Genomic DNA, 13364 nt, shown 5'->3' on the forward strand with positions numbered 1-13364 from the left:
TTTGCTATCAGAATCCTGACTTGTTACACAAAAAAATCCATGAAACTCAACACTCAGAACAGATGAGAGGGGAGCTGGGGATTTAGCTCAGCGTCACAGTGCCTGCCTGGCAAGCACAAGGTCGTGAGTTCCATTCCTGGTACCGGAAAAAAAAAAATCAGAACAGATGAGAGAAAATCTGATTGGTTCAAGGCAGAAGGGTCTCTGGAGACCCTGGGGGCCTTCCCAATAATACTGCAGTTAGCTCCATGGTGCTCAAGGGTGTGCAGTGCACGCTGTGGATCTGTACATTAACTCTTTCTGGCTTTGGCAAAGATAGGAGATTTTGGTTTACTTAGATAGTTAACAAATTTACATCTTTGCTTCTTAGGTCTTGGAGACTGTCTATAATCGAAACCAATACTTCATACAAGAGAAAACTGGCACCCAAAGAAGGGATGTAATTTCCTTCAATTTATTCATGTAGCATTTGGCAAGTGCTAAAGGTGCACTAGAAATACCAAATAGCTGGAACCGTTCTCTAACTTCCTGTTCTCCACATACATGAGTTCTCCAGTGCAGTGACCTGCCCTGAAGCTCAGGGGGCACTTTCTGCAGGTTTGTTCTTTCGGATCACACTTGGGAAGCCCATGGTCAGGCTCTTGAAGAGGCATACTTGTGCCAGCTTGTCTCTTTCCTAGCCCTGGTGCATTATTCGTTTAATTTGCTCAGTCTACTACTCGATTAGCTTTATCCTATGGAGGGGCTGGCCCATTTATCCCTGCTTAAAATTTAATCAGACGTTTCACTGCTCATCAACACTTTAACAGGACCATTTACAGCCCTGGAACTCCACACATCTCTGCTTAATTACTGCTCATTGACAGATGTCACTTTCACTGTCCTCTCTTTCCACTCTCCTTCAGTTCACAGCCTTGGAGAAGGGTTTATTCTTTAAATAAACCTTAAAACACACAAACACAGTCAGAGAGTAACAGAGAGAAGGCAGCTCCATGATTCTGCCTGATTGGATTCTAGTCATTTGGGGGAAGTTAGAGGCTGTATCTGCTACCTCATCAGGGCTTGACGTCCATTTTCAAGTTGCTTTTGTACCAAGTAAAATAAGATGGGAAAATGGAAGGATACAGAATAGGTGCCCAGGTTCCCTCCTCTGCCTCGCTTGCTGTTCCTGTGCTGGTTACTCTCTGCTCATGCTTGTTCCTTACTCAACTGTGAAATTGGAGTCCTAAGACAAATGTTGCATCGTTTCCATTGCCAGCACTCTCTCCTGTTGGAGGACAGTGAAAGGGGAGCTGTAGAAAGAGCCATGGCGGGTGACAAATGCTCTTGGCATCCAACAGTAGGGCTAATGTATTTGGTATTATCAAATTATGGTTCTCTCCAACTATGCATGCCCCCCTCCCATACATATAAATCCTGTTTCCAAGGATACTGTAAAAATTCTGGAGAGGCTCTGAGCATGAACAGTTCTTTTAAAATGAGATATTAATAGCTCATGACCTTTTCTTTGATACAGTCCCCCCACAAAGGGGAGCCATGTTTGATACTTTGAAAATCAGAAAGAATTTCAGAAAGTTAATTGGTGTGTACTGAATAAGATAGGATTTGTGCAGGCTCCTACTAATCTACTGCATCAGTTATCTAGTGCCACAATCATGCTGTATGAGAGTCAACTTTTAGCCCATAAATCAATAAATGTCTGTGAGTTTTAGCTGCTCTGACCTGGGACAGGTGACCTCAGCTGGGTTTAATTAGATGTCTGTGTTCAGCTGCAGTTCATGGGTGGTTTTCTGGTTTTGGCTGGGCTTGCTCATGTATTAGGAGGCCATTAGATGATGGAATTGGCTGGGATGACCAGGCCAACTTGGTTTTGCTCCACATCTCTGTCATCTACTACCAGATTGGCTCAGACACATTTTTAGTAGATATGGAAGAGGCCGTTGGACACATGGAAACATACGAGTGCTTCCTCCAACCTCTTGTTGAGTCCTGCATACTTACACATCTTAGGCAAAGGATACAAAAATTTCACTGTATCTAAGGGTTCCCACCAAAAATAAGATATGCACTTTTATCATTTTTATTTGGCAGCATCTTGTGGATCCTTGCAATTACAACAAAGCAAGAAAAAGAACCTAAGGTAGACACACTGGGAAGAAAGAAAGAGATCTGTCTTTCCTCACAGACTCAGGCTCAAACATATAGAAAACACAAAGGGCTATACTAATTATAGCAGAACTGGGGAGTGCATTTAACACAGTCACAGGGTACAAGATCAATGAACAAAAATTGATTGCACTTGTAACTGTTACAACTAAAATTTTGAAATAAAATTAAACAAAGAATGCACAGGTACAAATTTGAATGTGTCAGTACTTAGCAGTTCACGATTCTGTTGGGAAAAATTAGAGTAGATCTGAATACATAAAGAAACAAAAACATAAATAAATACATAAAGAGTTCTATGGTACTCTTAGATTGAAAAATTCAAAATTATTCTGATAATAATTTCCTCACAATTAATCTCTAAACTTAACATATCCCGTGTCAAAATATTAGCTTAACAATTTTATAATTATATGATTTGATCATAGAACATATGCAGAATTATGAAGAACTTATAATATGCACAAAAGTTTTGAGAAGAAAAACTTGGGACTATCTGCTTTTGGAAACAATTTTAAAACTACAGTAATTAAGACTATGTGTTTGTAATTATTTTTTTGGCTGACACTATGTGTGTGTATATGTGAGGTATAACATAATGAACATGTTGAATCTATTTTTGGTAATGGTCAACTCAAGAGTAGTTAGTATTTCCATTACATCAAACTTTTATCTTTTCTTTATGTGCATTCCAAATCCTTTCTTGTGGCTCTTTTGAGCTATCTGGGGTGTTATTGTTAACTATATACACACTGCTTTGCTGTAGAATACCAGAACTTCCTGCTCTTATCTAATGATAATACTGTAACCTTCTGCCCATTGACTAACCTCCCCACAACCACTCTCCCTTGCTACTCTCCCATGTTTCTGCTAATCACCATTCTACTCTCAACTCCTACGGGCTCACACTTTTACATTCCAAATAATATTGAAGATATTTGTCTTTGTGGGCATGACTTATTGCTTTTATTGTTTTTATTGTGATGTCCTCCAGCTTTTATTTATGTTGTTTCAAATGACAAGATTCCATTCTTTTTTAATACAGCCATATACTATTCCATTGTTCATGTATAATTTGCTTCATCCATTTGTTCACTGCTGGAAATGTAGGCTGATCCCGTACTCTTGGGATGGTAACACTTCAACTAACATGGGCATGTGGGCCCCTCTTCATGTTGGTTTACTTTTTTTTCAGTACATGGTTTTGACAGAAGGTCATTGGATCAGTGAAACAGAGTTAAAGCAAAAATAACTTATGTATTCATGCAGTCATTTGGTTGGTTATTGTGATATTTTGTATAACCACCTGGAGGCAGGTGGACCACTTCTCAATTGATAGGCGGAATGTGGAGGAGAAAGATGGACCACACACCAAAACAAATTTGAGGGAAGTACATTAGTCACATAACAGGTGCCTGGCAGGGGAAGTTAGGCACCGCCCTGTCCCTCAGTGCCTCCTTCGTGTAATCGTGGAGGCCCTAGGCTGGCTTAAGTGAGGCTGAGGAAGAGGAATGGGACTTCATAATGATTAAGAGTGCCACTGAAGAAAATGTCTCCGCAAGCTGACTGTGGTTTTAAAAGGTTTGAATTCCTCACAGCTACCTGCCTAGGAGATTTGGTATTGAGAAGACAGGCTGGCACTTAGAGGTACGTGTTGTTGGCAAATACACACTCAAAAAATGTAAAACCTAAATGAGGGAATCGTAGAAGTTATTTGGTCTATTGTTTTTTTATTTGCTTGTGTTGGTACCAGGAATCCAACTCAGGACTTTGTGCTTGCCAGGAAGGCCCTGTGCCACTGAGTTGAATCCCTGACCCATCACTTAGTTTAAACTCTCATCGGATATGTGAAGGAAATGTAGTAAGAGTTGTTAAAGAATTAGCCCAAGTCCTAAAATACATTATCTTACATGTTTTAGGACTCAAGTTGAGGTTTTCTGGCTCTTTGGTAAATACTTTTTACTGCTACACCACTATACTACATTTCAAGTCTAATACAAATTTAGATATCACTGAACAGGATTTTCATGGAATAAGAATGATACCAGGGCCTTAGATTGTAGTGCTACCTGTTAGTCCTACCCCATACTTGCGGTGTTCAAAGAAACCCACACTTGCAGGCTCACAGCATTACTTTAGTTGGGAAAAAGGCAGAAAGTAACTGAAGGGGATTGAAATAGCTCCTGGCAGTAAAACAGAATGACAGCCTCATAGCATTTGATTCTGTTTTCAATATTTTATAACAAGTTCACTTTACCCCAAATGAATGGTGGTTTCTATGAGTCCAGGATAAATTTCTGTCATAAAGGTTCTTACTCTTTTAGAAATATGGACACAGCCATAAAAGCAATACAGTCTCTTACCTCATTGCCTCCTTTTTTCAGCTGGTAATAAATTGTTGGCTGAGGCTAGATAGGCACATAATGGGTGGTGGGAAAAGTCTCCATCGATAGGAAGATTTATCTGTGAATAGTCTCAGAAATGTTCCTTTATGCAATAAACACCAGAGGTGGAAGACATTAGCCAACAAGGAGTGAACTGACCACAAAGAGGCATTTATCAGAACAATAGTAAATATCAACCTTTAGAAAAAGAGAATTATATAAACTATAGTCAGTTCTTAAAGTTTTTTATGTGCTACTCTTCACAGGATCAGCCTCGTACCTTATCTTAAATCTATTCTGCAGTTCCCTACAGATTGTCCCCACAACATTTTTGTGTCTTAAATTGAATCTTTGTTGTTATATAACTTTACCTACATGTCTAGGTAATTTGATTTAGTTCATTAATTTTGTAGAGCTGCTTATTTCCTCTTTTTTTTTTTTTTTTGTAACTGGTACTTGTCAGGTTATTACCGGAGGGACAGAAAATTTTCAAGGTTACTCTTAGAAGGTACGTTAGAATGTGCTGAATGTGTAAGAACTGAATAATTAGCTACTGATTGCTTTTAGGAACTGGCTATTCTCACCCTGCAACTCTCTTGACTTAGTTTTCCAAACGGTTATTTTAAAGATGTTGGTAGCTCTCTGTGAACTCTTTATTATAGGTTTTGATGATTCTTCCTTCTCCTGGAGTTTATTTTTATATTTCTTTACATCATTAGATGTCTCCAAAGAGCAGTGGAGGAGACTCCTGCACAGATAAGCATGCTGTATCGATGTCACATCATATCTCTAAAGGGTCACTCATTTTTCTGAAAGGGCAGGGCCCAGACTGGGTCTAAATAGGGAAAGATATAATGTTATCATTGAAAATACAGTTTGTTTCATTATCCTTGCGTTTTCTTGAGCTAGAAATTGAAACAGAGATGTCAGTGCATCTGTAGACTGCTTCCTAGTCAGCTGCTTAGCTTTAGGTAATTAGAAATAATTTGAAGTGGATTTGGCTGTGAGAGACTTAGACTGTGAAGCAGAAGTTACAAACTCGTGCTTCTACCTATGGACCATCAAACAACATTTTGAATTCCTTGATTAAAAGTAAGAAAATGCAATGTAATGGCATGGATTTATTGTATGGCAGGTAGAATATTTGGGCTGATTTGTGTTAGCAAGCATTCAATGGGAATATTTTGTATTTTTAGTCTTGTAGGTTAATATAATAAAGGCAAGAGAAGTGTGTATCCGGAACTGAAATTTATTGAGCACTTCCTGTGTACCCTGCACTCTAGTTAGCGATCTAAATGTGTATCTCATTTAATCTTCACAAAAGTATTGCAATAGATATTGTCGTTACCCACAATTTATGGAGAAGAGAATTGCGATGCACATGTAACAGGTGACAACTGCAAGTCAGTCATAGAAAGGCGGGATGTGAACGCATACTTGTGTGATTCTAGAGTCTCTGACTAGAACTTAAATGGCCGTGCCGCATTAAACTGAGATTTGTGGGGAGAGGCTCTGACTCCCTTTGCAGCTTTGTTCAGCCTTAGAGCTAGAAAACCTGAACTTTGTTCTCTTTTTACTTTCTGTAAATGAAAACCTATTTGGCACTTAGTTTGCATTCAGCAAACGTTTGCTGAATGAATGCATGTACAAGGCAGGATGCTTCTCTTCTGGTTTTATGCAGTGACCTTGGAAGACTTCTCATTTCATTTGTTAAAACACAGATAATAATGCAGGGGCATAAAAAAGACAAAAAGGATCAAACAACCAAGTTAAATTTTTTTGAAACACTAATAACACATTGGAACGAAGTACTGAACATAAGAGATGGTTTCCTCTTTTGCCAAAGAATACAGGTATTCATAAAATGAAGGACAAAGGCATTTTGTAATATTTTCATGAAGGAGAAACACATGTATGAAGGCATAATACAAATTTTGATAATAGAGTTTGCCTTCTTATGCCAAACCTATTTTGCAACATGTACTCTTAATGAAGGGAAAGAGCAACAAGCCACGAACAGATCTTACTCTGGGAGATAAAGCAATTAGAAAATACAAAAGGAGAGAAACAGAAAAGGCTTCAACAAACTGGAACAATTACAAGCATTACAAGAAAATCAATAAAATCAAACCTACTTTTAAGTCAACAAGTCTATCCAAGCATTGTTATAGACTTCTTATCATTGCAAAGAAATCTCAGTTTGGAAGATTACACTGGGATTAAACAAAACCACAGGTGTCGGGACGCCAACAAATCATACTCGAAGTGGCTTTTATACTTTGCTAGGATGTGATCTCATGAAATATATCCTCATGCAGCAGGATATCTGTAGAATCCACCAAATGAACTGAATTAGGGCAGGAGAGACAAGAGCTAGGATTCATTTCCTTTCAGCCAATTTATAGGTTAGTCACGTTAATCTTATTCAACGGTCAATAATACTGAGTAACAACTAAATGCATAAGATTATGTTAGAGAATGTGGGAAGAAAGTATTTTTCAAATGTGTTACTTGAAGCAATCTCTTACACATCTTTCATGAATCATATCAATTCTTACATTCTCTAGGATGAGCTTCTTGATTCCCTTAGATAGGAATCACTCCGTTTGGGCCTGGGGAGTAATTTATTTGATTCTAAATTCTCCCTTGTGTGCCTTCCAATCATTTCACTGTTCAGATTTTCTCATACCTGAGGCCCCTCATTCAGAACCATGACTTTGGGGCTGGGGATTTAGCTCAGCGGCATAGTACCTGCCTGCCAAGCACAAGGTCGTGAGTTCAATTACTGGTACCAGAAGAAAAACAAAAACAAACAAACAGAGGCATGACTTTATTCAAAGTAAACACAGAAACAAATGGAAAAAGAACATTTCTTTTGTTTTTATTTTTGTTTTTTTTTTGGTACTCAGAATCGAACTCATGACCTTGCGCTTGCTGGGCAGGCACTATGCCGCCGAGCTACATCCCCAGCACAACGAACACTTTCTGAGGATCAGTAAAGAAGCAGATGATTTGCCTTGACCTAGCGTCTGTAGAATGGGTTCTACACCATTCATTGTAAAGAACCCACACTTAGATTTTAGACCCCTGGTTAGGGATGAGGGACATAGAAACAAGACATAATACCACAAATCAAAATCCAGGTTTAGGAAACTGGCCACTTTATCAAAAATACTTCCTTATATGTAAATTTAATGCTGCATGGGTGTGATTTTTTTCTTACTGTTATTAAGAAAACTGACCTGTTATCACCAAGTGAAAATGCTGAAGTGTTTTCAAAGTCAGGGCGGCAATTTCTCAATTGAGAAAAGATACAGTTACCTTATGCCTCAATAATTTCACTTCCAGGTGTAAACCCAAAGAAATTAAAACATATATATATCCCCAAATTTGAACATACATTTTTATAGAAACATTGTTATAATGGCCCAGAAGGTGTAAACAATAAATATTTATCAACTGGCGAATGGATCTATAATTGTAGTATATTCATATAATTGAATATTATATAGCCATAAAAAGAAATTAAGGCCAGGCATGGTGATACTTTCCTATAATTTCAGCACTTTGGGAGACTGAGGCAGGAAAATTGCAAGTCTAAGCTCATACTGACTTAGGAAGATCCCTTCTTAAGAAAAATAAAGGGGAGCCTAGGATGTAGCTCAGTGTGATGGCCCTGGATACCACACATACAGATGCATACATGCATGCACACACACACACACACACACACACACACACATCTGGAATTAAATAGTGATACATAAATTTTGAAAAGAAAAAATATTTATTGTCATGTGCTACTATGGGCTGAAACTAGGCAGTGATGTTGAAATAATGACATGTGTGTTATTTTTCTTTTAAGACAAATGAAGTTAATGTATACATTGTTTTTCTCAACTAAAGCCACCGCATTTCATTTTTATGGCAATGTTGGCACTTTGCAATAAATAAGTGTGTTTTGGGCTGCAGTTTGGACACTTGTCTCTAAAAGGTTTGCGATCATGGAACTAGGCCCTTTTCATGGTGGGCTCAAGCTTACGACCCTCCTGCCCTCAGCCTCTCATAATGCTAGGATTGCAGGCACGTGCCACAGTGCCAGCTGCAAATACTGTTGTGTAAGTGAAGATTGTCACAAAAAATAATATAGTGTATGGATCCACTTATATGAAATGCAGATTAGTCTGTTTTCTATTACAATAACAAAACCACCGAGGCTGGGTATAAAGAAAAGAGGTTTATTTAGCTCACAGTTCTGAAGGTGAAAGACCAGAGTGCCGGGGTGTCACGGTGGATGCCATCACATCCTGGGGGGATGCAGGACAGAGTGTGTGAGAGGAAGAGGCACCACATGGGCAGATGGGAACCTAGGCACTGGGAAGGAATCACTCTTGGTCTTTTTATAACAAATCATCCTCGAGAGAATTAACAAGGGTCCCCAGAGACCTCCCTTAATCTCTCCTGAGGGGAATGTGCCCAAAGACCTAACTACCTTCCCCTAAGCCCAGCTCTTCCATATTCCACCACCCAACAGCCCCACACTGAAAACCAGCCTCCAGAATGTGAACCTTTGGGAGACAAACCCCAATCATAACTGTGTCACAGCATCCAGAGTAGGCAGAACACTGAGACAAGAGGTAGATTGGAGGTATGATAGGCGGAATAAGCTACCATTAGGTCTATGAAGGAGACCTTTTGTTGGGCTGATGAAAATATTCTAAAATGGTTGTGGTGATGCTTACAGAACTGAGTATATGAAAAAGAGTCAGCCCGTACATTTGATTGCTTGACTATTGTGGTACTATGATTGAATCCACTGAGCTACATCCTAGCATTTATTTTCTATTTTGAGACAGGGTCTTGCTCAGTCAGTAAGTTGTCCAAGCTGGGCTTGAACTTGCAATTCTCCCATCTCAGCCTCCTAGAATGTGGGGATTACAGGTGTGTAGCTTGGCTTGTACATGTTCAATGGGCAAGTGGTAGATTGTGCATATTGCTTAAGCTTCCTAGGGTCAGCTTGATTGGCTTGAGAGCTGCCTAGGGAATCAGGAAAGCACACTCCTGGGTGTGTCTGTGTGGACCATGGAGGTGCAACCTTGGGCACTCTCTTAGTCACTTTGTTGTCACTGTCATGCAGTACCTGACATCTGGAATTTAAAGAAGGGAAAATTTGATGCAGGGCTTCACCATACAAAATGGTAGGAGTTCAACAATGGTTCTTCATCGTTTCCTTTTTGTTTTAATTATTTTTAATTTTTTTTTTACTTGTTGCTCTTTTTGCTTATTTGATCTATCTTACATTTTTATGTCTAACGGACTGAGCAACTTCGTTGAAGATAACAGCATGTAATGTAGCAACCACTGTGAATTTCTATCATTTTGTCTTGAGGTCATGTATCATTTTTGATGTTTTTGTGTTTTGATTTTGTCTTCATCGTTGTTTTGTCAGGTTTTCTTTAAATTTTTAAAATAAAAAAAAAGAAGGAGAGATTTACTTTGGGTCATAGTTTGTAGTTGGTTAGCTCCAAGGCAGGGCAGCATGGCAGAGGGACCTGGCAGAGGAAAACAGCTAATGGCGGAGTGAGGAGAAATATAGATACAGGGAGCAGGAGAGAGAGACACCATCAGGCCACGCCCCCTTGACCCGCCTCCTCCCACCAGGCTCCACCTCCCAACATCACATTCAGCTATAACCTCCTCAGTGGACAGCTCCACTGGTGAGTATCACACACCTATGAGTGCATGAGGCTCTGGGGGCATTTACATAGAAACCATAGCAGGTGCTATGTCTGGTCCCTCACCACCTCCTCTCTGGCACTGTTTCCCTGCTCTGCATCTTGGCTGCCATGAACCTAATCAGTTTGCTCCACCATGAGCTAAGCATTTTCCTTCTGCCGTGCTGTTTCTGCCTGGAGCCAGTTGAACATGGACTGAGTCCCCTGAAATTATGAGTCAAATTTTATCTCCTCTGTTCATGTTTCTGCTGGTTGGAACCACAGGTGGTACATGCACTGCTATCCCATTGGGCTGCTTGTACCACTGGTGGTACAAACAGAGCTAATACTTTCATCAGACTTTTTACTAATAAAATTAATCTAAAAAGTATATAAATGGACTGACTCTACTTAGCTGCTTGAAATTGAATAATTACTGTCCAAATATCCGTATGGTATTAATACTATTCACACCATTTAAAAATTGTTGCAATAATCCACAAATTTATTTATTTCATTAAATCAAACAACTTTACACCAATTTGTGAATTTCTAAAAAACAAAAACAAACAAAAAATGAGTTTGTGAATTTCTTTAAAACATTTTATACATAAAGGTAGTTGATTTGTGCAGAGTGTGCAAAATGGAGCAATGCGTTTGGCTTTTTTCACAGCCATAGTGGCACATATTCATATTTCAGATAATTTTTCATAACATTTGCTATATTGCTTGAATATATTTCTTATTGATGCTAAAACTTCTATAAAGTGAGTGTTTTTTGAGTGATTTACATTCATGACATTTCTTCACAGGTTAATAGTTTATCAATAATTAATTCTCTAAGTTTTAACACGGAAATCTGATTAGTACTGCATGGCTGGTGTGTATAATATGTATTTATAGCTGCTGTATCACAAATTATCTATATTACAATTTTTATACCATTTTCATGTTTTCCTTAAGGAACTATAATATGATGACATTTGCTCTGTTAAATCAATGGCTTTCTTTGCATAAGTGTAATCAAAGACAAGATCAGGTTTTATGTTTCTAGGTTTTCCTTTGATCAATATACACATATGATTTTTGCAAGTTGTCAACATACAAATGGTCCTTTTATCAGTCCTTTAACAAAGTTTACACCAGAAAGATTTTCAAAGTTTGTGGTTTCACTGCAGTTTTGCTTTGTCTTGCTCATACTGTGAACATTTTTCTATTTGGCTGTAGTTTACTGACAAAAATATGTTTCCTTTTGTAAAAGTTCTTGGGCTAGGGCTATATTGGAATAATATCTGCATATAATGTGCAGTGTTCAAATAATACACTGTTCATTCCTTTCAAAAGAACATCATAAGAATGCCCATGTGTTAGAGGGTTTGCACTTTTTCTGGCACAGACGTCTAAATCACAGACACACATAATTTATGTAATTTTATCCCGTATTTGTATCATTTTCCTTTGATGTACCGTCCCAAAAGCAGACGTCCTCACAGTAAAACCATACTTTCATCTATCACTACATTTCTTCCAGGTTTTACTGCATTCTTGAATATATTAATAATTTCTTCCATGACTTTCTGAATTTATTCAAGGGACCCTTGGTTGAGCATATAGTATTGCCAGAGAAATGTAAACAGTTCAAAATAGCCAAAAAAATATTGCATTGCATGGAATTCTTTATATGTTTTCTGGCATACATATTATTTACAGACCAAGAAAATCTAATATTTAGCAGTGGTAGTATCCTTATAATTAATAACCTACCTATAAAATTTCTCATTTCACTAATTGTAAACAGATCCTCAGGCTTACTGATGATTTCTTTTGTTTTGTGCTAAATTGCACTATACGACGTATCTGTTTCTTTAACTAGAATTTTGAGTGTATTATTGGAAAGGAATAATTTATACAATGCAAAAGGATTATTGTCTCATTAAAAGTTCTGCTTGTCTCAGTTTTGGGTGCTCACGTTCTATCACAGTTTTTTCTATTTTCAGCTGCCGTTCTTCCGCTTGATCTTCCACATCGGTGTCCACATCCACACTATGTTCTTTGAACATGTATGGACGGCAAGATGACACTCATCTAACTCTGAGGCATCCTCATCTGTAGGTCGTGAGCTTTCCTTCTGAGTAGATGTAATCACAGATTCATCTGAACAATCATCCATTTTCTGTGTTTGATATGCTAATGGGAAAATTTTACAACATTGAAATGCTATTAAAATTGAAAAACAAGTAGGTTACGATATACATATATGTATACAAATATTATACATTACTTAGAAAAAAATCCCAAACAAAAATGACAAGAACTACAAAGGAATCATAAAAGAAAAATTTACCATTGAGTTTCATGGTAGTTGTGAAATAACAGTGATTGTTTCTGTTTTAGTGATTTTCATTAACATGTTCATGATGTAAATCATATGTCTCACTGCTGGGTGGCTCTGATTTGAGCATAGTGTTTCCACCAGCTTGATCCACCAGTGCTACATGCATGACTGTCCCAATAGGCAACTTTTAATTAATTTTAGTAGTTAAAAGACCAATACAAGTGACTGGATTCACTTGTACCACCACCTGATGGGATAGTCATACTTATACTATAAAACACTGTGATACCTTTGTAGTTCTTGGTGGTTCTTATCATTTTTGTCTGGGATATTTTTTTCTGTACTTCTGGTGGTTCAAACCGATGGGAAAGCACCAACAAAAGAGCACACATGGGTTAGCTTTATAATGTCACATGATGAAATTCGAATCAGAGCTGCCCAACCATGAGACATACAAATTACAGCCCTGTCTTGAATATGTTAAAAATTACTACTTAACTATAGTTAGTTACCCATTGCTAGTTACCTTAATTCTGGGAAACTAGCAATGGGTAATTAGCAATGGATAAATTAGTTGTTGGACTAATAACAGGTAACTGGAAACAAGTAACTAGAAATGGATAAATAGTTGAGGCTTACTAATAATTGGTAACTAGTTGTGGGTAGCTAGTGATTCTTAACTAGCTGCACACCATCAGTGATGTTTAAATGGTTACTGATAACTATTCCTGATTCACTAGTATTGTTTAGCTGTTGGTAACTATT

The sequence above is a fragment of the Chinchilla lanigera genome, unplaced genomic scaffold, assembly GCF_000276665.1.
Source record: "Chinchilla lanigera isolate Chin_1 unplaced genomic scaffold, ChiLan1.0 scaffold00021, whole genome shotgun sequence".
Classification (NCBI taxonomy): Eukaryota; Metazoa; Chordata; class Mammalia; order Rodentia; family Chinchillidae; genus Chinchilla; species Chinchilla lanigera.